The 22,811-nt window shown below is 40.0% G+C and overlaps 1 long non-coding RNA gene across 13 annotated transcripts in view; it reads left to right on the top strand.

Annotated features, from left to right (window-relative positions):
* The window catches only part of LOC142054378 (uncharacterized), a 94,849-nt gene that overhangs the window by 27,689 nt on the left and 44,349 nt on the right, over nucleotides 1-22,811 (top strand). For 8 of the 13 annotated variants that reach the window (XR_012659507.1, XR_012659508.1, XR_012659504.1 and 5 more), the window contains 5 exons: nucleotides 281-523; nucleotides 1,187-1,309; nucleotides 1,953-2,062; nucleotides 4,029-4,150; nucleotides 5,026-8,564. This is a non-coding gene — a long non-coding RNA (uncharacterized LOC142054378). Of the gene's footprint in view, nucleotides 1-280; nucleotides 524-1,186; nucleotides 1,310-1,952; nucleotides 2,063-4,028; nucleotides 4,151-5,025; nucleotides 8,565-22,811 lie in introns of those variants that run through there. The other 5 variants (XR_012659506.1, XR_012659509.1, XR_012659513.1 and 2 more) reach the window with 4 other exon arrangements.

Genomic DNA, 22,811 nt, shown 5'->3' on the forward strand with positions numbered 1-22,811 from the left:
TACTTGAATGTAGAAGGCTGCAGCAGCTGTCATTATATCAAAACTGCTATTCCAGAAACATTTTGGTACCTTACCTACCGATTGGTAGCTATGCCATCCTGCTCTCTTCTTAGAAGGGCAAGGTAGCATCAGGAATTTGTGATCTGGGAGGGATGATTTATTTTGCTTATTTAGATATTAATTTCCATTATTCCTTTGTAATTTTGGATTCAATGCCTTGTTATCACCTTGTTGGTTGCCATTAATTCAGTCTGACTTCTGCCCCTTTCCTCTGTTTTAGGAATAAATGTTGTGTATTCCAAATAGATTTGTATGGGAACTTGACTGCATCAGGGCAGCAAGAGTAAGGTTATAAATTCCGTGGCAATTTCGGTGAAATTCCTTGGTTAATCCTTTTGCAGTTTATTAGCAAGCAGAGTCCTGAAGAAGTAAAGCAGTGTCAACAAGGGTGTTGTGAATGGCTTTTGTAGCCCTGCTACAGCTAATGAATCCTACCTGCCTGCTGTTCCCGAAGCATTTCCTGGTTAGTTGTTTATGAGGGCTGAAATCACCTCTTTTCAAATTTACTTTTCAGACTCTGCACCAGTGTGGTAAGTATTGGTTAACAGGGTATTTATAGAGGGGTCATTTAAATAGGGAATGGATGAGACCTGAACATTGATCTGCTAGGGAGGGGAGGGAAAAAGAAAAAGGCTTCTTTTCTTTCACGGGGTTGAGTGGTTAAATGGTCAGTAGCTTGAATGTGTGGCAAGGCTGATGCTTGAAATAAATCCTGAAGAAGAAATCTTAGTGCAATGCTACAAGCTTAAAGAGGAGATGATGGCAATTTAAAATGTAATCAACAGGACAAATGTATCCCACTTTAACACTGTTGAAACCAGCGTGGTGACAGGTTGTGCCTGGGAGACTTTGGTCCAGCAGTGTCCAAATTAAATATGAAAATACAAACTAACTGCTGACATTAGACACAGGGGTCTCAGGAAGGTTGTTTTTGTCAGGATTCAGTTGCTCTTTCATCTCCCCTACAAACGCCTTCCATCTCCTCCCTTCTCCCATCTTGCTAATCTGTGAGGTCAGATGATTGGAGATCCTGCCAAGCCTGTGCTAAGCTCCAGGGCTGTTCAGTGATGGGTGGGTTCCCTGAATGCCGCCTTTCGTTCCTCATCCTTCTGCTGGTTTCATGTAGGTTAACGCCGGGCTGTACACCTCCTCCAAAAGGCAGCACCTCCAGCGGTATCTTGTCCTTGGCACTGTGAGGCTTCAGGTGTGACTCAGATGGATAGATGCCACTGCAGGAGTGACTTGCTCTGTAAGCCACACCACCCACTTTTTACCTGGGATTCTCTCCAGCTCCAGACCTTGCTCCTCTGGTACAGGCCAACAAGCAGTCCAAGGATTCAAAAAGTGCTAACCTATAAAACCATGGTCTGCTAAATAAATCTCTTTCAATTGATACAGGGCACATAGCTCTTTGATAACTTATATTGCACAGTGGGTGTTAATGGATGTATATTATGTGGAGATGAAAGCATGCACATTACTGTGTGTATTCATCATTGCTAGGGAGTTAGTTATTCAGGTAAATGAGATTTTGCTAAGCAGTACTCAGCTATACTTAGCCCTTATTAATAAAAGTAATACTTGGTGGGGTAAAATTGCTTAGAATCAAGCCAAAATAGCAACAAAAAGAGTAGGTAGAATAGATGTTGTCACAAGGATTATAGTATCTACATTCTGATGATGATTATATATTCTAGATGCCAAATCAGATTGTATTATAAAATTCTAAATTAAGAAAATATTATACCTAGTTCTAGGTACCATTATTTTAAAGCAGATCTGGATGAAAAATACTGGCTTTTTTTTTTTTGCTTTAGAATACTTATTGTACAGCCTTGTGCTCTGACCTTTTCTGCGTTTTTTCACTTCACTTTGCCTTTGTTCTTACTCAGAACACAACAAATATGTCACTGATTTCTGTACACCTTGCATACGAAGAGGACTGATTCTATATTTGTCAGAGCAGCGTACAGCCCTTCTTCCACCTCTCCCTCCTTTTCAGGTAAATTCTATTTAGCAGTTCATTTCTGTTTAACCTCAATGGTTTATAGTACCCTGGAAATCCTCACTAAATGCTAGCGAATAACTTAAAAAAAAAAAGTAAAGCAGAGCTGTTTGTCTTGCTGTGTCTTTAAATTTGACCTTTATTGTTTAAGTTGCATTGGAAAAAAAGAAAGTGTCAAGTTGTTGAAAGATGAGTGCACTCCATTATGCTGTGCTTAATGCACTGAGAAAATCCCATTGAGGCTGTAACACCAGCCAGTGTTCACAACGCTACATTTTAAATGCATATTGGAAAAACAATGATAACAAAATGAATTTCCTGCATTTAACATCGATATAGTTAAGAAAGCATAATTACACCAAATGCCAGGATTTCTTTTCAACAGCAACCTAGTTGGCCAGTGGTTGCGATGAATCACGTTGTGGCTTGAGAATGGAAATTTGCTCAGGCTGTGCCCTGGTGCTCCCAGGTCCCTCCAGGCACACGGGTCCAAGCGTGGATGTGGGTGGAAGAGGGGCTTTGGAGGAGCGCGGGTACTTACTCTGTCTCACCTCTTTTGCGTTTCCTCTGACTCATGCTGTTGTTCTGAGGTGGATTTCCTCTCTGCTCCCCACCTAGTACGTATTCGGAAGTTCAAACGTATATATGCTCATTTTTCTTTGCTTCAGGCTTCTTGGCGAAGGGAGAGATTATTTAAAGCCCAGAACTGCAGTTGCATACTGGGCTTGCAGTCAAAGCAGGCGAGGCCTGCAACAGTGGCGGTGGTACTGGAAAAAGAGGTTATTTTGCTATGGTAAAGGGAAAAACAGAAACAAGAGGATCTTAAATAACGAAATAAATCTTAGTGTGCATGAAAACCTGGCACTTTTCTAAAAGACATACTGACTCAATTGGAAACCAAGTTACTGTAGTCTAGAGCTGTTTGAATGACATTTGTGAATAGTTTTTTTCCATTAATTGTTGAATAAATGACTCAGAAACACATTTGCCCCTCTTTGACCAGCTTTATGTATGGTTGAATGCTCTTCTCCAAATAAATTATTCATAATTTATGAGCAGTCAGTGAATAATTTATTCAAAATATTTTTTCATTATTCAGTCCTCCATCCCATGGACTGTGGGTGAAACTCTGACTACATTAAAGTTAGTGAAAACATTCTGAATGACTTGACCAATGCCAGGACTTGACCCAATTAAGTCTTTTGAGAGCTAAGCGTTCTTTTGCTTACGGAACTTCTGTTTAAATATTAGTGGTAAACTTGCCTGTGAATTTGTTGATGTGCAGAACAAAATGAGCAGGAATTACTTCAACTTTTATTACTATAATTCATTTAAGTTATAATTTGAATCTGGATATGTGAATGCAGAGTTAAATTGCTTTTTTTATATTTCTACAACATGATATTTCTGGCCATCTGAAGTCCCAGTTAATGAGGAGTAAAATCCTACAACAATTGTTGAAGAGGGCTCAGGTCCTGGTTAGTTTCCAGTTTTGAGTATTATTAAAACTATTCAGGAGTACACTGGTTTTTGCATTTTGTTTTTCCTAAATTGCAGCAATCTTTGAAAGTGTACAGAGTTTGGGGTGTGTTTAACTGTTCTCTTCATTGACCAGATAAAAATGGTTTGGATGTTTCCAAAATTCTGGCAAAAATATATGTTTTTTTTAAGAATTTATTTGCATTTTACAACCAGTTCTGGTAATTATAATACACCAGCCTTAATTCTCCCTGGAAATATGACGTGAGTCTTCACTTCCTGTCTTAAATTTGTATTGTGTAACTCCATGCAATTAAGGCATGGCTGGCATTATGCCATTGTTCGTGGGTGAAATGATCCTATGTAAATACTTCATTTTGTACTGTTAATTGGCAAATGGTATAGAGTGCTTTGGGATCCATCTGGAGAAAAGTTACTGCATATGTGTGTGGTCATTATTACTGCGTTATCTCTTTCCTTTAAGATACACAACTGCTTTATTATTTGCTGAGCTCCAGGAGAGTACTTGGTACTATACAGATATACAAGGAGAAAATGCTACTGCCCCATTGAGCCTACAATAGGCTTGGATGAACGAGACAATAGGTATTGAGCTGTGTGAAATGCACAGGTTGAATATTCGTCTTTCTTATTAACAGAAATTTAAAAATCTCTCTATAGCATTGTGATTAAGATGCTTTGGGGGGGAAATGCACTGCAAGTGAATGACAAATGAGGAGAAAAATAACTTGGTGAATAACAAAAGAAAGAGTAAAACCTAAAAGAGGGGAGCAGAAAGATGAGAATGGGAGGAGGCTTCACGTGGGGCGTTTTAGAGATAGCTTGTAAGGAGGGAGGAGATGTTAGGTAACTTGCACTGTTTGACAGATATGATAGAGGGAGGGAAGGGAGTTGTAAAGGAAGATAAGTGGGTACAGAACAAAGCAGAGCAGTGATTTTAGCATTGTGATTTGTACTGGGAAATGCCCAGAGATTAGTGGGTTGCCTAACTGGGAAAATGATGACTACGGTGTCTGGGGATAGAGAAAAGATGGAGAGGTGAAGACGAGTTGGTGAAGAATAAAGCTGCATAAGGTGTAGTTTCAAGAGTCTGTGTAATACAGGAGATTAGATATCAGTTTTGAGAAGAGAGAACTGTTTGAGGTAAAGGAAATTCAGATGTTGATGTTGTGATATTGTAGGAACAGGTAATTTGAAATTTCACTGAAGGGGGAAGAACAACTGAGATAAAAGTCTGGGTTTGGATGTGGCTAACTGAAAATGTGGCAGCCATTTCAGGAGCTGCCAATTCATTAATTAACCAATTTATTTGTTGGCTTTAAACTCAGTCAGACCTTTCTGAGAATCTGGAACATCCAGCCAGGCCTTTTCCTCAGAAGTAAAGTAGGAAAAATCTCCTACTGAAATTCTTTTGTTTAAAATTCTTGATGGAAAATATGTTTTTCCTCTGTTGCTTGAAGGTGTTGCTAAAATTGAAGCCCTAGATCAACAAGACATCAAGGATCCTGCATCTTTGCAAGCACATGTGGTAAGAAGGCATCTTAAAAATAAGACACCAGACCAGAGCTCAACAGAACTGAGAACCATTCCTGCTCTTCCTTAGGTGTCTCGTGGGGTTTTGGACGAGTCACCATTTCTGTGTCTCATTTCTTCATACTCAATAGGAATAATAGTTTATTTCTGATTTCATTCATGTTTTGATGTGTTCAGGATATGAGCCCAGGGAGATTTTTGTCTTGGATTTGGCTTACTTCATCAAGAGATTTGCATCTCCAGACTTGATTTATATCTGAAGCAATTGGAGTGATGCTTTTGAGGTATCTTTCCATCCTTATTGGCAAGTCAGGGATCAAAGGGTGACTGTATTCCAGCTGGATACCTCACAGAGATGCCTACTTTGTCTAGGGTCAGATCAGATCTTAATGTGTCTGTGCAATGCAAAACATAAATGGGAATACAGTCTTGGAGTGTTTAAGTTGCACAACCCTAATTTAACTTCTCTTCATTGCCTGCATATGGAGTCAGGTCTGAAAGCTTTGAATTATGGGCGATCTGAAGGGGATGATATTCTCTTGAACTTGGACACTACACTGGTCGTGATATCTCGGTTAGCCATATACAGGTTGAATATGAACCCACAAAAATCATACTGATACAGTATGGTAATCTGAAGATTCAAAATCAAAAAGACAATCTATTGAAATTGTTATCAGATGTTGTGTCTGAAATACCTCCACTTTTCTCTAGTGAGAAAAAGGGTTGGCTGTGGCAGTTGCATGGTATCAGCTGTCAAACAACCTTTTAGCAGAAACCGCTGTATAAAGCCTTTTTCTGATTGAGTGCCCACACATGAGACTTTTTGTAAATACAGAAAACAACATTAATCTTAGCAGTAAACTGTATCTTGTGTAAGTGGACTGTGTGGATTGATGTGGAAGGCTTGAACAAATGAGAAGAACTGTTTAAAGTATGCAGTTAAATTCACTTAATATTACCTTGATTAATGACAGGATTTTTTCATTTATCAGATCATTTTGCACTAATTCAGTACAACTGTGTCTGCCTAATAACAATAAATAGTAAACGATTTCCTTCTTAAATATCAATTGAAAATCAGTGATTTCCTGTTTCCAGCTGCACTTAGTGACAATCATTGCACATGGCGCCGCACAACACAAGTGATTTGTCTATAACCACTTTATATATATATATATATATATAAAAGTCTGGTTTCACCAGGCTGGACTCTGAGACATTACTTATGTTGAATTGTACATGTCTAGTCTGAGGGCAACAGTCTCAGTCCAAATGAAGGTGCCATTTTACTAGAGTGAGCATCTCTGGACCAGGCCCATGACTTACTGAATCAGTGATTAGAACAAGCCTGAAAGGCTTTTTTACTCCTTAGTAGATGAATTAAGTGTATGAAACTCAAATCCACTTTAATGATTTCATTATGTGCTTGAGGAATATCAAGCCTTTTACTGGAAAAGCTGACTTTGTCAAAAACGTGGCAAAGAGATGCTGGTGAAGGGAAGGTTAGGAAGTGTTTTTCATGACTGCTTTTTCTTGTGATGCTGTGTTATTTTGTTTCCAGTCCATTTCTTTTTGTGAAAGATGAACCAAAATGGCTGACAATCAGAAGCACAACATGTATGCATGAGGTGGCATTCTGGGCTGGAAAACCATGTTGCAGTGCTGCACAGTACATTGCCCCTCTTTCCATATGTCTTTGCTTATAAGTGAGGATGAGTAGGTGTTGAAGTAGGAGGCACTACCTGAATTATTTGAGGGAGAAATAAATTGCTTGGGTAGGCAATTGCCCATCATCCTATTGGCAGGTAGACAAGTACCCTACTTTTGAAATGCTCAGGTGGCTGCCTCTTGAGAAGTGTATTTCTTTTGTCTGGCTTTGTTTTAATTTTCAGAACTCCCTCCCCTAGATGATTACAATCCTTCGAGGAGTTCTCTTTGTTAGTCTCAAGCAAGACAGATGCTTTGGCTTGAGCTGGTAATAATGCTGTTTGGGGACTGACAAGCTGGGTGAATTTGCAGTGTGGTTGTATACATCCCTTCAGTCACCAGTGCTGTGTGTTTAACTTCGCAATATGTTCCATCTGTGGTAGCTAACGTGGGTATGGAATTTATGACTGCAAAGACTATAACATACCACAATACAGGAGTGCCTCTTGAGCTGAAATGATGTTTTTAATCGGTAGATTAAACGTTGTAGTTGATTGACAGATGGCTTTTTCTATTTTCTGGAATGCATGTACTCTAACTTAATTGTACCAAGGATATCACATCTTGTATAACACCTTTCCTGCTAACGGGTATTAGAGAATTTTAAAATCGATGTGCAAGGAACACCATGGAAATGCAACCACCTTGGGTAAAATGCAGAGAATTTAGGTAGAGAGAATGTAATTACCCATGCTGGAATTTGGCCAGCACACTGAGATTAAAACCCCTAATCTTACAAAGAGTACCATGGGATCTCTAATGACCACAAATGGTCAGATCACAATTTTATGTCTCTGCCTATAATGCTGTACTACAACAAGGGTATTTTCAATTGTATAGTGCATTCATTATAATTATGCAGCTAATTTTATTCTCATTGTAATTTCCAATAATAAAGTTACAAAAGTACCACTAAAATGTACAAAAAACCCCGGTTTGACATGATATTATGTTAAATACATTTTTGGGGCATATTCTGCTCTCATTTATACTGGTATCTTTCTTTGAAGCTAATGGAATTCCTCCAGATTTGAGCTGGAATAACTGACAACAGAAGCTGTCTTTCCAAGAGAACATTTTTATGCACATACATTGTATTGTATGTTTGAAAAGTTAAATATTTATATTCTGTCCAAATATAGGAGAGTCTTTCTTTTTTTATTTTAAAACCATAAAATTGTTAACAGACCCATGAAAAAATAATATTATGGCTCTATGTCTGTTGGTTAACCTTCACCACAAAAATTGATCTGTGGGAATTTCTCACAGTGTAACATACTGTATCCAATTCCATAGTTATTACTGTAAACCTATTAGTGCCACCTGGGTTTGCATATCCGCAATGCTGTCCAAGTGAAGACAGATTAGCTCTATCACATGTTATGCCAGAGGGACAGCCTCACGAGGAGTCTGCCCTCAGGGAGAAGAAAAAGGGCTCAGACCTTTAATGAGAATACAGGGCTTTATAATAGCATTCGGTGGCCTAGAGATTTTCTGTCAAGTCATTTCAAATTAAACTGGCAGCCTGGCAATGTTCAGCACATATGAGTTTTTGTGCGGCGTATATTGTTAACGTTAAACCAATTCTCATGTAAGATCAACAGAACATACAGAGGCAATGTTTGCATCGGACCCTCTTTTTAAAGACTGGGCTTTTGTAAGCGACTGAAAAATGCTTTTTCCAGAGCAAAATTTAACGTTGGGCTGAATTATTCATGTGTAAATTCAGAAAATTTATTTGTGAAATTATTTGTAAATACTTACACTTTTCTGTGTAGTGTAATAATGAAATTAGTACCAGTCTAGGAGTGAACTGAATGACTTTGTTACCCATTAGCGTGACTCCACGCCCACTCCCTCAGGCTGGCTCCCACTGAAAGGGTGCAGAATTTGCCCCTGGAACTCCATTTATTTCTGATACTTCCAGGACTTTCCTTTTTTAAAATGTAACATCTATGTGATATTTTAGTCCTTCTAGTGTCTGAAAATTTAAAAAGCAGATGATACTTGAAGATAAACTGGTATCATCATGCAGGAAGCTTTTTCCTTAAGATTTTCCCACATTTTTCATTCAGGGCTCAGCCTGAAAAACACACATTAGTATCCTCTTTCTGTGAGTATTGATGGATTATTTTGGGGGATACTGGGGCCCACATCTCCTCAAAAGTAGGTAAGTACCATGTTCGATGGAATTCAAGAAGAGCTGGGTGGCTGGATAGCTATCAGGATCCCAGTTTGCATTTTCAATTATGCAAATTCCTAGGGATACCTGCAGGATTTTGAATGTTCATAAGCCCTGTTACATTTAATGATAAAGGAAGTAGTTTTGCAGTTTCTAAGTGTAGAGCATTAGCTGTAGCCCGCACAAGATAATATTAGGTGGAAGTTTGCTTTCTAGCTGAGCAACAGGTTTTGTAGAGACGAAAGTCCAATACACTGAAATGAGTGAAGAAAGGGGCTATTCCTGTGTTTTGGAGCTACAGGTTATCTTAGTCCATTCTTGTACTGATATTAAATGAATAAGATTAGTCATATAATAAAAGCAGTTTTTGTTTTTATTACGGAGCATGTGTTTTCTGCATTTTTCCTGGAAGTCTACTAAGATCTTCCATCCCACGTTCGGCATGTGCACTTGAGTAAATGAGGCACGAGTGATCACTTTTGTTAGAGTTATCTAAGTAAAACTGAAGCACCACAGTCATGAAACAAACTTGTATTTCCTTTTTCATTTAATATAATCCTTGTTTTGGGATACAGTCCAATACTGTGGTTTCTTAATATCCCCTACCTCTGTATTCTGTTTTGTAATTGAAGGAAAAGTGATGACAGAAAATATTCCTAATGTGATCACATTCTTATATGTAACTCTGTAAAAAGAAAAACCCAAATCTTGCTTCTCCAGATTAGAGGAGTAGGTCCACTCTATTTGGTAAGAGATTTACACTGCCAGAGGAAGCATGACTTGATCCTGTGTGGTGTAAGTTTATTTTTTTCCTCTGTTAAATGCGTAGTCTTACTTCAGTGCACATACTTTGGTCAGAATTTAGCTCAATTTACTTAATTTTCAACACTGGACCAAATTAATCTGTGCTGCAATTCCATTGACCTCTTTGGAGTTATGAAATAAATGGATTTGACCTAATATAGTTTTCACTGGATGCTATCTTGCTTTTCAGAGAGGTTAGCACAATAACCATTTTCTATTTTCTGCACTCAAGCATGAGCATCCTTTCCTTTTTTTTTCTTTTAACTCCTGCTAGAAAAAGGAGAGAAGACAAAGTGCTGCTGTAAATAGTGCTAAATAACTAAAGGGTATCCACAATTGCCTAGAACATTAGTTTATGTTGAAATCAATAGTAAAATTCCTAGTGACATTGAGATGGCAGGAATTTTGCTGCTGTTGCGTCTGTTTATTTTCAGAGTCAACTGTCCTTCTGTAAAAGTGGGGTTCAGCTCACATAAAGGTGATACCCTGAAGGGTTCTGTTTCTTTCCATTGACAGTAGAGGAAACTGAGGTGATTAACTCCAAAATAGCTGCAGTTGGAGAAAACCAGCCCAGTTAAATAAGTATCTTGCCACTATCTCTTTGAAGTTCAAAAGCTAGGAGTCAAATTCTTCCATGTGCCTTCAACAAGCTGCATCTGATATGGGAAGGTGGGTAAAGCCACGCATCTCTCTGAGGCTGCATGAACTGGCTTAAGCTGAATATTTTGGCCTGAGCTCATCTATCACCATTTCATATGGTGAATCTTGGTAACTGAACAAAAGGATGCATGAGCCTTTCTCTGTGCAGTTCTTGATCTTGATTCTGTGTCTTGATCTTGAAATGATGAAGTATGCCTTAAGGTTTACTAAGTATAAGCAATACTGGGGTTACATAAAATGCTCATCTGCAAGGAGTTTTTTGTTTGTGTGTAAGTATTTGCGGCTTTGGGGTTTTAAGAAGCAAATTCACACTGGCAGCACCAATAAAGTTAAATCTGTGTTTACTGAGAAATAATTGGCCGAGGAAGACACTATATTGAATAGGATTCTGAGAATCTAATTTGAAATTTATTTTTATATGCCAGACTCAAATATATATTTACTAGGTCATACAAGTTATAGTCAATTGATTTGATCTGTAATTATTAAGATTTGAGATACTGGGCCGAATGCTGTACTTTCCTAAAACCTGTGTATGTAAAGTGTTATTTCCAGTTTACACAAGCATCAGTGTCCGTGTGTTATGAAGAACCTGAAAATGAAGGGCCTAATAGTGATATGCCTTGCAGCCGATGCAATACAGATTGTGTGTCCCCGTTAGTGAGCAGTGCAGACCTACAGCGACGCATCTGCAGAAGGGAACTGTCGGTGATCTGAACCTGGTGCCCACGCTGTGCACATTTCAGGAGGGTACTTCAGGCTGATGCTAGTCTAGTCCTGTGGACTGAATGTCAGTAATCCAAGTGAGTAAATTAGGGCTCTTGGGAACAACATCCTTCTGGTTTAGCTCTGAGACTACCCTGCAATGTGAGCTCAAGTGCAGTAAATGGGGATGATTGGGAGGTTCGACTCCAAAGGCTGCTTGTGATCCCAGCTAAAGCAGTAATATAGATGCATTCACATAGAGTGATTTGTGCACTAGAGTTGCTCACTTCATTAAGTGACTGCTTTTAAATCTTAATTTGCTTTTCTTGAGACTTTGTTTTTCATTCTTCTGCCATCCCCAACCTGTTCAGGAAGAGCCAATGCAGGCGTGTGGTTCTGAGACCATTGACCAAAGGTTTCTACCTCTCTGGCCTTGTTGTAGAAGTATATCAGCATGAGCAGATTAGCAGTGATGATACGTATTCTGAATGTCCTTGCTGAGTAGGCTTTGACTAGCCAGTCAGCATAGTAGTGTATTTTAAATATTTTTTTTTTGCCATGTGAGGTGTATTGGTATGCCTTGGTTCACTGAACACATACCTGAACAAGTCACCCTTGAATATCACAAATACACATACACTGTGTGGATTGCAGTGAGGCTTGTGGTACTCGTATAGTTGCAAACCAGGAAGGACCACAAGGTGGAAAATAAATTTGAAACTGTATCTCGCTGAGGAGTGGTACTGCAGCTAAAAAAAATCTAGTATAGAAACTGGATCCAAACACATTGCTGATTATTCCTCTGTAATTCTCCTTTAAAACTTCTGATGGTCTTTAAACTGTTATACTAATGTTTCAGAAGAAATGTAATTTTACAGAGTGACTTGTCTGGGAATAGAATGAGATGGAACATCTGTCCTTCTGAACTGTTGGAATTGCTTGGCTGAAGCGAATGCAAGATGAAAAAAATGGAGATAAAAAGGCAGTTGAAAAAAAAATAGGACTTGTTAATCTTTTCTCTAAAACATACTAAACTTTTCAAGTTAAATTTACTCATACTATTTCCTGCCATTTTATACTACTACATCTTCCCACATAACAACTGAGTTAAAAAGGGAAAAAAGTAAAACTGCTTTCATTACAGAGATAACAGCATATGCTAGGACAATTGAAAGTCTGATGCATCTTCTGATCACAAAATACAGTTTTATTTTTTAAAATGATGTGAAAGAAAACATTTAATTATCTAGACTCTTGTATCGTATTGTCAACATCTCAGCTAATTATTATAATAATCCTTATTTTGTTCTAAGCTGGCTTTCTAGAAAACATACAGGAATAAACAGCCATCAAGTCTTCCATGCCAGACAGCACTTTAAGACTAGTAAAAGGTAACATTGTCTTTTTAAAATGTTTTCAGCAGCCAGTAATCTATTTTCATGGTGTTCTGTAAACCCTATTATCAGGGCTGCAGATTCCTACACATGACCAGTCTTCAGTAGTGAGCAAAAATGGCATCTAAATCCCAAGTGACAGTCTTAAGTACTTGGCAGCAGAAGGGCTCTTCTGAGGAAGATTAAGTTAATGGAAGCATTTGGGTAACATCTGTATGACTCTTCGTCCTGGTATGGCCAGCTCACACTGCCGCAACACGTGATGGAGGATTTCTTTGATTATCACTTAAGAACAAAACTGGCTGAAGTTCCTTTCCAGGCATTCGTCAGACTGTAATGTATGTGTGAGAGCATATAGGCAGCGTAAACAGGCGCAGTTACAAAGGGTGGTTCGCGTGGACTTTGAAGAGGACTTAATAAAAATCAGATTACTCATTAAATGAAAAGTAAAAGAAATTGGGGGAAGATTTGTTGTTGTAGCTGCTGTTTATTTGTCTTATTTACAGCAAGACAGACTGTCTTTTCCAGTTGAGTGCTGCCGCAGGCACACAGAGCCTTGTTAATACAGGCGATTAATGCACTTGCCCTTCACCTCAGCTGACCTGGTTTTAAACCTGTTATTTTGTTACAAGTTAGAGGAGTTTATTGGCCTTTCTTTAGCCCCTAGCTGGTGCCTTTCCACCTCGTAAAACCACTTCACAATTTGGCATAAGTGCTGTTTTCTGGTGTGAAAAGACCCAGGGTTGCAGCAGCAGGGAAGAGGCAGGTTGCAGCTGAGGGACGTCTGCACAGGCAGTGGGAAACGTCATCTGGGGGCTGACTGTGTTGGACTGGTCTCGCCTGATTTTGCAGGCTCCCATTTGAAATCAGGGAGATCCTTGCTCATTCGTGTAATACAATGTTGGTTTCCGTGCCTAGGTTGAACAGAAATTACTTGGTTTCATTTTCTGTGGGGCTAATATTAAAAGAAGAAGGATGAGGGGAACATGAAGCAACTATAACAGTATTGAGTAGCACAATTTATATTTGTGTTGAGATTTGCTGACAGTAAGGACCTGGCAGAGTGGAATAGAAGTCTTAAGTTCTTTGAAAATATTTTTATTCTCTACTGGTTATTCCCACACTTTCAAGCCTCCTTTCGTGCAAAATCCAACACTGCCGTCATCAAGAGGTGTTTTTCATCAACAGCTACAGGGGGAACCTACAGACCAATGCAAGCTCCGTGGAAGTGCCTCCTCCTCTTTAATTCAAGATCTGGCTAACTGGAAAATCATCTTTACTAACTCTTCCAAGATTTGGAATAAAAGGTAACAAATTACTGCAAGTCTGAAGTGAGATCCATCCTGAGAAAAGAGAAGCAGCTCAGAATTCTTTTTTTCCCCCATCGAAAAGGAGTGTTTTAGAGGAAATTGGCATTTTCCAGAAGAAAGCCGTAGAAACTGAATTTGAAATTTGTGTGTATGAACAGAACACTCAGCATTTTGGGCAGTTATATAGAATAATAAAATTTGAAGAACATAAACCAGCCTGAAATGAAAAAAGAGAAAACACTTCCAGAGTTTCACAGGAAAGAAACAAAAATCAGGGCAAAAAACTTGCTGTAGCCAAATTCTGCTATCAAATTGTCATTCTGATCTGAGTCTTAAAGAAGTGTAATTCAGATCTATCTGCTGAAATTACTGTCTTTTTCCTTAGCTTCAAATTCTAATATTTAAGAGAAGTTGACTAGTTGTTAATAATTTCCAGAACTTTATTTCCAGAAAGTATTAATTTTCTCCAAGGTATGTATTCTTAGAATTTCCCCAGATTTTGTTTAACTAAAGGAGGAGTAGTTTTTTCACTGCAATTGCTTTTTCTTTAATCTCTTTCAAAGGAAAGGCATTGGCAGGCAAAGATTAGTTTTGCCTGCAGATTTCATCTTTGAGTGATGTTTTGTGTTTTAGGATGTGGTAGACATCCACTGTAGAACAGCACACTGGTTTCAGATGTTCTTTCCTTTTTGTTGCTGGTTACCAACATCTTCATCTTTTTTTTTTTTTCATTCATTTTTCTTTTTATAATGCTGTTGCCCCAGCAGAGCCATTTGGAAAGAGATAGTGAGAATCTGCTCCAGGGCAATGTCAGCCAGCTTAAAGTAAAGAGCTTTCATTGGGTTAAATTAACCTGCTAGCCTTTGTAATAGGAATGAAGAGGAGCTCTGCAGTTGGGGCACCTACCTCTTTCAGAGGGATGGTAGAAACCAGCTGAAGCAGGGACCTTCTAACACCAGTTTCTTCAATGAGCAGTTGACGACTGCTTGTAAAGGTTTTCAGTGTTTATACCTAGAAGTTGCTCCAACTAATGACACTGTTTAATGTGTCATCAAATTGCAGTGCTTCTCTGGGTGGCACGGCTCTGTGTACATCACAGGGCCATGGGTTTTCCCATTAAATGTGCAGTGAATTAAGGAGTTTACATTTCTTGAGAATGAACAGATGAGTAGATGAGTCTTCCTATGAACCAGTTTAGTGAAAAAAACCCACCCAGACTGTATTAATAGCAGATTTTATTTTGTAAACTTGACTAAATTTTTGATCCTACTGACCTACCCACTTTAGCAATTGGACAGAATGACAAGAAAACTCTGTTGTTAAACCAAAGCCTATTCACCACATTCACAGCAGTGTCAGCAGGGAAGCAAGTGTCTATCTGGGAAAGCTAGGTGAGGAGGGAGGTGTGAGAATCAGTGGGGCTTTTTGTAAAGCCAGACCCTCTCTGTCACAGCCACAGTCTCAGCCCCAGCTCATAATCTGCACTTCTGAGGGGTGAAGTTTAAAATCTCAACTGAGTTTCTAGGCTCCTAGTTTGGTCAATGAAATGTAATAATTTATAAACCCCAACACCAGTGTCTGGCAATACCGGCCAGTTTCTGGCCTGAACACCTTGCAGATGAGCTTAAATGGTTGTTATATAAAAATATAACATGAACTAAAGGATGTTAATTTAAAAAATTACACAAACCTGGTTCATCTGTCAAAAGCTAATTTAAAACTGTTGTGTTTCAGTTTTTGATGCAGTACTTTCCTTGGATGAAATCCTCAGATGCTGTGGACAGTTGTGCTGAAGTCAAGCAAGTGATGGTAGTTTGCAACAGCTGAAGCTTTGGGTGCCTGGGGGTGCCTATGTATGTTGTATGTGGCCTGGATACTTATTGTAGGGCTGGATTGCATGCAGAGGGTCTGATGGTGGTGTGTCAAAAGGAGAAAGAAAATGCTCTTTCCATGGAGTGCTGTCAAAATCCCACTTTTGTACTTTGAATCATCGGAGCTCTAGCTTTTAGGCTTGCAATTGTTTAAAGATGTCATAAATATTTCTGATATTCTATTAAATGCAGTCTGCTTTGATTACCAAACCTTGTTTGAGTATTGTGCTCAGGGGGGTAATGATAATATTGATTTACCTACATATAGTGTGTAGTATATTAGTGCTATCAGACATTTTGTTTTAGTAGAAACTTTACAATACAAATCTAATCTGATAGTTTTGTATGATCTCTGGCTCTGGATGTTGGAAATAAGTTGCAGCTTGTGTTGTAATGGTTTTGTTTAACACAGCACATGGCTTTTCAAGAACATTTGAGGGCTAACCTTTGCTCAGGGTTTTGTTCTTGCCCACAAATGGGCATTTAGTGATGATTCACAAGCAACTGTTTGAAATGTTTCAGAAACCTGTTGCCCTAACTTTGATATTCTTGTTTGAACGTCACCCTGTGATGTTCGTGTTTGAAGTTCACAGTGAGCTGTGTCGTACTGTCTGAAGGGTTTTGGAAACCTGCTGCTGGACAGGATTCAGAGTGGCTCAGGAGCAGAAAAAGTCTTCTTTTACCTGCTGCCTGTTGAGAAGTGACCCTGCTGTAACTCTTTTCTTGCTGCTACTCCTAATATATCTGCAAGGGAGAGGAAACCTTTGCTACAAGCCCTTCAACAGAGAGCAGATCAACGGGGGACTCGGTTACATGGTGTGGTCTGGAGCCCAGTTTAACTTCACTTCATCTTTCCAGCAGTCCCAGAACTCTTAAAAAATGTGGGTGGAGATCCATTACACATGCTTACTATGGTTACTCGCCATGAAAAACAGTATGAACGGCCAACACAGACTCCAGGTGGTGGATCAGCATTAATCATAATAGATGCAGGGGCAGAAGATTGGCAAGATACCATGAGAAATGGTTGTACATCCATCTCCTTGAACTCCATTTCCTCCCACAGGGGACAGGGGTATGGAGGTAAGTGACAGTGCCTCCATCTTCTGTTTCCAGCTATCATAAACCATGATCTGCTGTATGCTGATGTCCTTTTGTCTGCAGGAAAAGGGTGCACAACATAACTCTCTGGTAGAGTAGACTTAGAAATTTTGGTTTTTGAAAGCTTTCACAAAAAAGTAATAAAGATAGAAGCCTGTCCTGCAAATTCAGTTGGGTTTAATAGGAACAGCTGCTAGAGGGATTGCATGTTTGTCAGCACACTTGCCTAAAAGGCTGTCTAGGTGATGAACCAAAAAGATCCATCTTTCCTCCTCTTTCCTCTCTTCCTTGCTCATCTGTTGCATGTATTTCTGCTAATCTGAACCAGAAAGGGAAACGGTGTGGATGTGGAAGAGAAGCAGGAGTGTTCAACATGTTCACAGCATGCTCACCACAGGCCTGTTGTGCGAGATACCAGTGGTGAACCAACTAACAAGAGAAGTAGTTTGGGCTTGTGGTTGGCCTTGTGGCCGAGCTCTTTAGCTGGTGGAGCAGCTGCAGAGGCAGCCGGGGCCAAGCTGGCTGTGAGGAGATGGGGAAGTAGATGGGCTCTGCCCAGTGCCCATCCCTCCCCCTTCCCTCAACACGGAGTTGTGCAGGGAGCTCTTTTGCTCAGAGGATGTTAGGACACAAGTGGTGCCTCCACTGAACCACAGAGAGGAACAGCTACCAGAGTTGCTGAAATAGGGACTGTTAGATGCTGTGAAAGCTTGCTGCACTTCTGGAGGATTTTCTGTGCCCCATCCTCTTTCGCTGGAGCTCTGTCTCTCTCCTGTCTGCATTTCCCACTCCCTGCAGTCCTTTCACTTCATTTTTGCTCCTTGTCTGCTCTGTTTTGTGTTCAGCTCTCCTGGCCTATTTCTCCTCGCATCTTTCCTTATCAGTCCTTTGTTTCTTTTGGTTCCACACAACCCACTTTATCTAAACCCTGTTAAGAAAAAACACAAATGGACCTCCTCTGAAGTTGTTTCTATCACACAATCTGTTGGTTGTGTTACTGCCTTTCCGCCAGCCTTTCCTCCATCGTTCTTTGTTTTGGCTGTGAGAGCTCCAGGCAGGGCCTGGCTGCAGCTCTGTGTGTACAGAGCCTAACAAGACCGAAGGCACTCCATTCTCAGTATTCCTTAGGCACTGATGTTGTAAGCAGAATTAATAGTAATTTGAGTGGATGCAATTGCTGGTGTGGCTACAGACCTACAATGCAACTGTGGGAGAGTAAGTCTCCTGGTGTCTCTGATCACTATCCATGGAATACTACTTTCCTTCTAGCCTTTAAATAAGAATACATGGTTAAAACTAAATTGGATTTTAAAATCTCTTTCACCATGAATAGTCTTCAGTGTGATTAGCAAGACAAGTTAGGTATGCAGTTGTTTTTAAATGGTAGATTTTAGGCTTACCTGTCTGCTTCTCAGATGTTACATGATTCTGCAGTGTGATATACTGATTTGCAGCTCATGCATCCATCCACATGTGTACACAAATGCATTCACATTTCAGTTCTATTGCTGCTCCTCCGTTGGAGGATTCAACTGGAAAACTGCAAGAAATAGGCATTGCAAGAGTAGGGAAAAGGCTGTTGCAAGTTTTCTGTCCTCCTGCCAACTTGTATCTTTTGCACCTGCACAGGTGGGGAAAGTATAGCGGTGGAGACACATGTATATACCCATGTTTGCATGACTAGCACATTTGTAAACTAGAAACAAGGCAATGGTCAGAGCTTATTGCTATTGCATGAGCCCACTCAACAGTGTTACAGATGTGGAAAATTGCAATGAGAGTAGTGCAGTGCATGCTGTAATTGTACTTACATAGCTCAAGGAAATATAGTATATCTTACTAATTATGGATCACAAATATATTTTGAGATCGTCTGGTTAAAGGCAGTATTGAAATATAAAGCATTGCAACAGAACTGTGTCAATTTGCATGGTTGACTGGGAGACCCTTTGTGGCTGAATTAATTTTGCAATTTAGTAAGTTAACATACACAACATAGCAAAACTCATGCATCACAAACTGCAATTGTTCAGTGTATTTCGACAACAGTATCTCTATTTTAGTTATTTACAATGCTTAATGACTTCCTAGTAGTTGTTCAATAACATTGCCTTTATAAAAATCGGTGAAATCTTCATACAGGCTGGAAGGGGTCAAGCATAAGGGGATGCTGGGCACAGACCAAGGTAGGACTCTTTCCTGTCTTCCCTGCACATGGGCTGCTTGCCACTGCTGTCTAACTCAGCCTATTCTCAGAAGTGCCTGAAAAGCCCCTGAAACCGGCACTGTGACTTGATTAGGGACTAGTTAAGAGAGAAATTTTTGTATGTATTGCACGGTGTGCAGACAAGTACAATTTGTACTATGCTATTATTGACAATTGCTTGATAGTGGCCAAATAATTGATGAAAATATGTTTTCTCTGTAAAGCACAGTTTACAATTTTTGAAATAAAGTAATGGTAAAGTAACGGTAAAGATCTTTGGTATCTGATAGGAGGTAAATTTGCTCAAATGAGGCAGATAAGGTTTCAGATGACACAGCTTTCAAATATCAAATTGTTTGTCATACAGGTGTTAGTATTGGAAACACTTGCTATGATGTACAAAAAACACCTTACAACCTAGCAACCCAGTAAACAAGAAAGTCTCCTAAACGTTGTGATATGACTCTGTCTCATGTAGTTCCCCTGTCTTGGCTTGATGGATCTGAGATTCTCACTCTCAAGATTATCAGGAAACCATCTGGGTTTCCTTTGAGCTCAGCACATGGGATTATATCCTTTTTTATGCCCAGCAGTGCAGCATCTTCCCAGTCCCGCTCACCAACACTGCTGGCAGTCCTGCATTGTGTATCTCTTGCTATTCTAGGCAACCCAGGCATATATGCTTTGCACATGTGCAAAACCCAATAGTTTTTGCTCTTTCCAGCATGCTGGTGGCTGAGACTATATTCTCGTTGCTTGACACTTCACTGGCATTTGACACTGAGGACGTCACCGTACGGCGTGCATCTCCTAGTATGGACCAGGTAGCGTGAGCTGTTTAACATGTCCTTGCTCATGCTGGCCGGATGTCTCTTTTTTGGAAGGGAATTCCCACCCCCTTATGCTTTGACCAAGGGCCTGTGCTGATATGTTTCTCCTCCTTCCACCCACGGGGAAGTCGGCGCTTCCCTCACCATCAGGCTCAGCCTGATGGTTGTCTCGCGGCCCTCACCTTGTCCTGAAGTTTGGTTATCTTGACTAAAACCTCAGCTTGCCCACATCCAACGTAAGTGTAAAATAGAAAATAGAACATGCCTACGCTAATAATTTCAAAATGCAGGCTCATCTAGGTCCTAAACCAAGTTAAGTCCAGTACTAATTAAGTTGTTGGGAAACTGTACATAACTGACACAATCCATCTGTGTCGCTGTCTCTGTGCTTGTCTGTGTCTACCTGTTCCTCCACCGAGGGACCATCCAACAGGCTGTGTCAGATGGTCTGAGGCCACTGAGCCTCCCCTGTAAAGACAAAAAGACTTGAGAGAGATCTGTAAGGCTAGGAACAACTCAAACAGAAGGTATTTGAATGCAAGGGTGCTTGCGCCTGCCACATGTGAGAGACCTCAGCCTCTTCTGGGGGCACTGCAGACCAGTTGGGATTTGCAGAGTAACCCCGAAATCCAGCATAGATGTTAATGCTTCATGTAACTCTGCTTTTCCATCCCAGAGGAACCTGCTGGCACACTCTTCTTTCTTGTTACTACCACTGTTTATGTTTTGGGGTGTATGAAGGGGAACAGACGGTATCTTGTTTTACAGTAGCATGAGGAAAATCTATTTAAGTGCCTGAGGAAGGAACTGCTCACTGCAGGTGTTCACGAGAGATGTGTTCCTCTTCACCCCTGTGCTCCTGGAGGGGAATTCAGCAAAAACGACCCGCATGTGGAGCACGGTCCTCGACTTCCCCAAAGCTATATAAACACAGCAGTAACGCCGGCAGGCCCTGGCGCGCCGAGGGTGTGCCCCCCTTGTGAAAAATAAAAGAGGTTTAGATGACACGCTCCATTTATATATGTTAACCTGTGAAATTTTTACCCTTTTTTTCATACATAGATTGTGCTGGATGTTCTTGGTTCACATGTAAGGATGCTTTCCATTCCTGACTTGTTTACTGAAGCTTTCAAGACGATCAGCAGCAAATAATAATAGGTGAATAATGAATGAATAACAGATAGTAGTCCAGCATGCTTATCACTAATAGTCTGCTGGCATCTTGCATACTTTAATTTGCCTACTTAAGCTCTGACCTGGTAAAACCCTTGAACACATTTAGAGGTTTATGAATAATCTCACTAAAATATTTTTGGTTGCTTTCTTAAAATTAAACATGTCAGTAGTTCCCTGTGAAGATGATTTGTTTACTCCCATTCTTACAGGCACTGTATCAGGCATCGCTCTTTCACATACTCGCAGAAACGCTTTATCTCTGGTGAAATATGTCACCTCCTTTCTTGAGCTGAATGCTTCATTCCTCTCACTTGTGGAATCTAATACCACAGTGAATTAAATGTATTGATGAATCAGGACTGAAATCTACAGTGAATATGATTGCTTAAAAATAATTCCAGCAGACGCAGTTTAGAGATGTCATTTTCTGTGGGCACGTATGCTCTATGTATGGGTATATAAAACAGCGTGTGGGAATGCGATGCTATTTAACTCATAAATGGAGAGCAGAATTTTATTGGTCACAGTAAATATTTGTTCAAGGAAAAGGAGCGGAGGTGAGAACAATCCATATGAAAAGAAAGCATGTTAGTACCCAGAACACTGAAAATATTGTTCAAGGACAGTTTATCCTTGTGGAAAATATGACCCCCTGTAAAGCTGCTGAGTCTGTTTGCAGATCGTTTCAAAATAGAGTCCTTGCATTTGCCATTTTAGTTTGTTTTGGCTGTTGGTGTCCAAACTACATTCCTAGCAAATTGCATGAAGTGCTTATTCCATTATCTCTATTGTTATGTTTCTCAATAGAATGTGGTTATCTTGAGCTAGCGTCATGCTTTAGTACATTAGCACTAAAATGCACTGATGGCCTTGCAAAGAGTGTAGGGTGGCTGACGTTGAGCTGGTACCTTGTACCTTATACCTCATCTCTGGAGATTCCTAAACCAGAGGTTGCTTTCAGCTTAGAATGAAGAAAGAATATTTGCATTTCTTCATAATCTGGTCTACTCTTGTGAAACCATGACCTGTGCCAGTTAATATACATTCTGCTCAAACTCTGTCCGGGTGCTGGGATTTGCTTGACTGGTCCTAACTGGTTTTTGGATGAGAGGTGTTTTAATCTGCTCTGAATTTATATTTTGCATGGCTTCAGTTTCACATAATGAGCCAGCTTTATCTGTCATGTGCACAGTTCTGCTTTCTTCACGTCCCAGTTCATAATTTTGTTACATGCCTTTTGTCCATAGAAAATAAAGGAATCGGGGAACTGAAATTGAATTAGACCCAAAACGTGCTTGAGTTTCCTGTTTTTCATGTATTAAAATACTTTTTCTATTGAGACCGAACATGCAGCAGTTTCCTAACCACAACCACTGCGAGAACACCCTGAGTTTTGTCGCACAGCACAGAGAAAGGGGCAGCCCTGGAAGCAGGCTGGGGATGTGCAGCGCAGAGCAGCCCGGGGAAGACACTGTCCCGCCACACTGGCAGCTGCCCTGCCACTGGTGGGCAAACGAGTTGTTTTTGTTCCTGGATACTGGCAATGACTAGGTTTGTGGTTCACCTCTTGTCCAAGTCAGATGTCATCTCTCTCTTTCATCCTTCTCCCTGCTTTTTTTCCCCTGCCTAATCTTTTCTCTCATCTTGTCTTTTTTCTATCCTACCCCACTCCTCCTTTCACTCTGATCTTGTTTTTTCTCCTTCTTTAGTCAAACAGACCTGAAATATAAAGCCTGACCTTTCCTAAAGAAGGGGAGACCTCCT

The sequence above is a fragment of the Phalacrocorax aristotelis genome, chromosome 3 (genome assembly GCF_949628215.1).
Source record: "Phalacrocorax aristotelis chromosome 3, bGulAri2.1, whole genome shotgun sequence".
In the NCBI taxonomy this organism is placed as follows: Eukaryota; Metazoa; Chordata; class Aves; order Suliformes; family Phalacrocoracidae; genus Phalacrocorax; species Phalacrocorax aristotelis.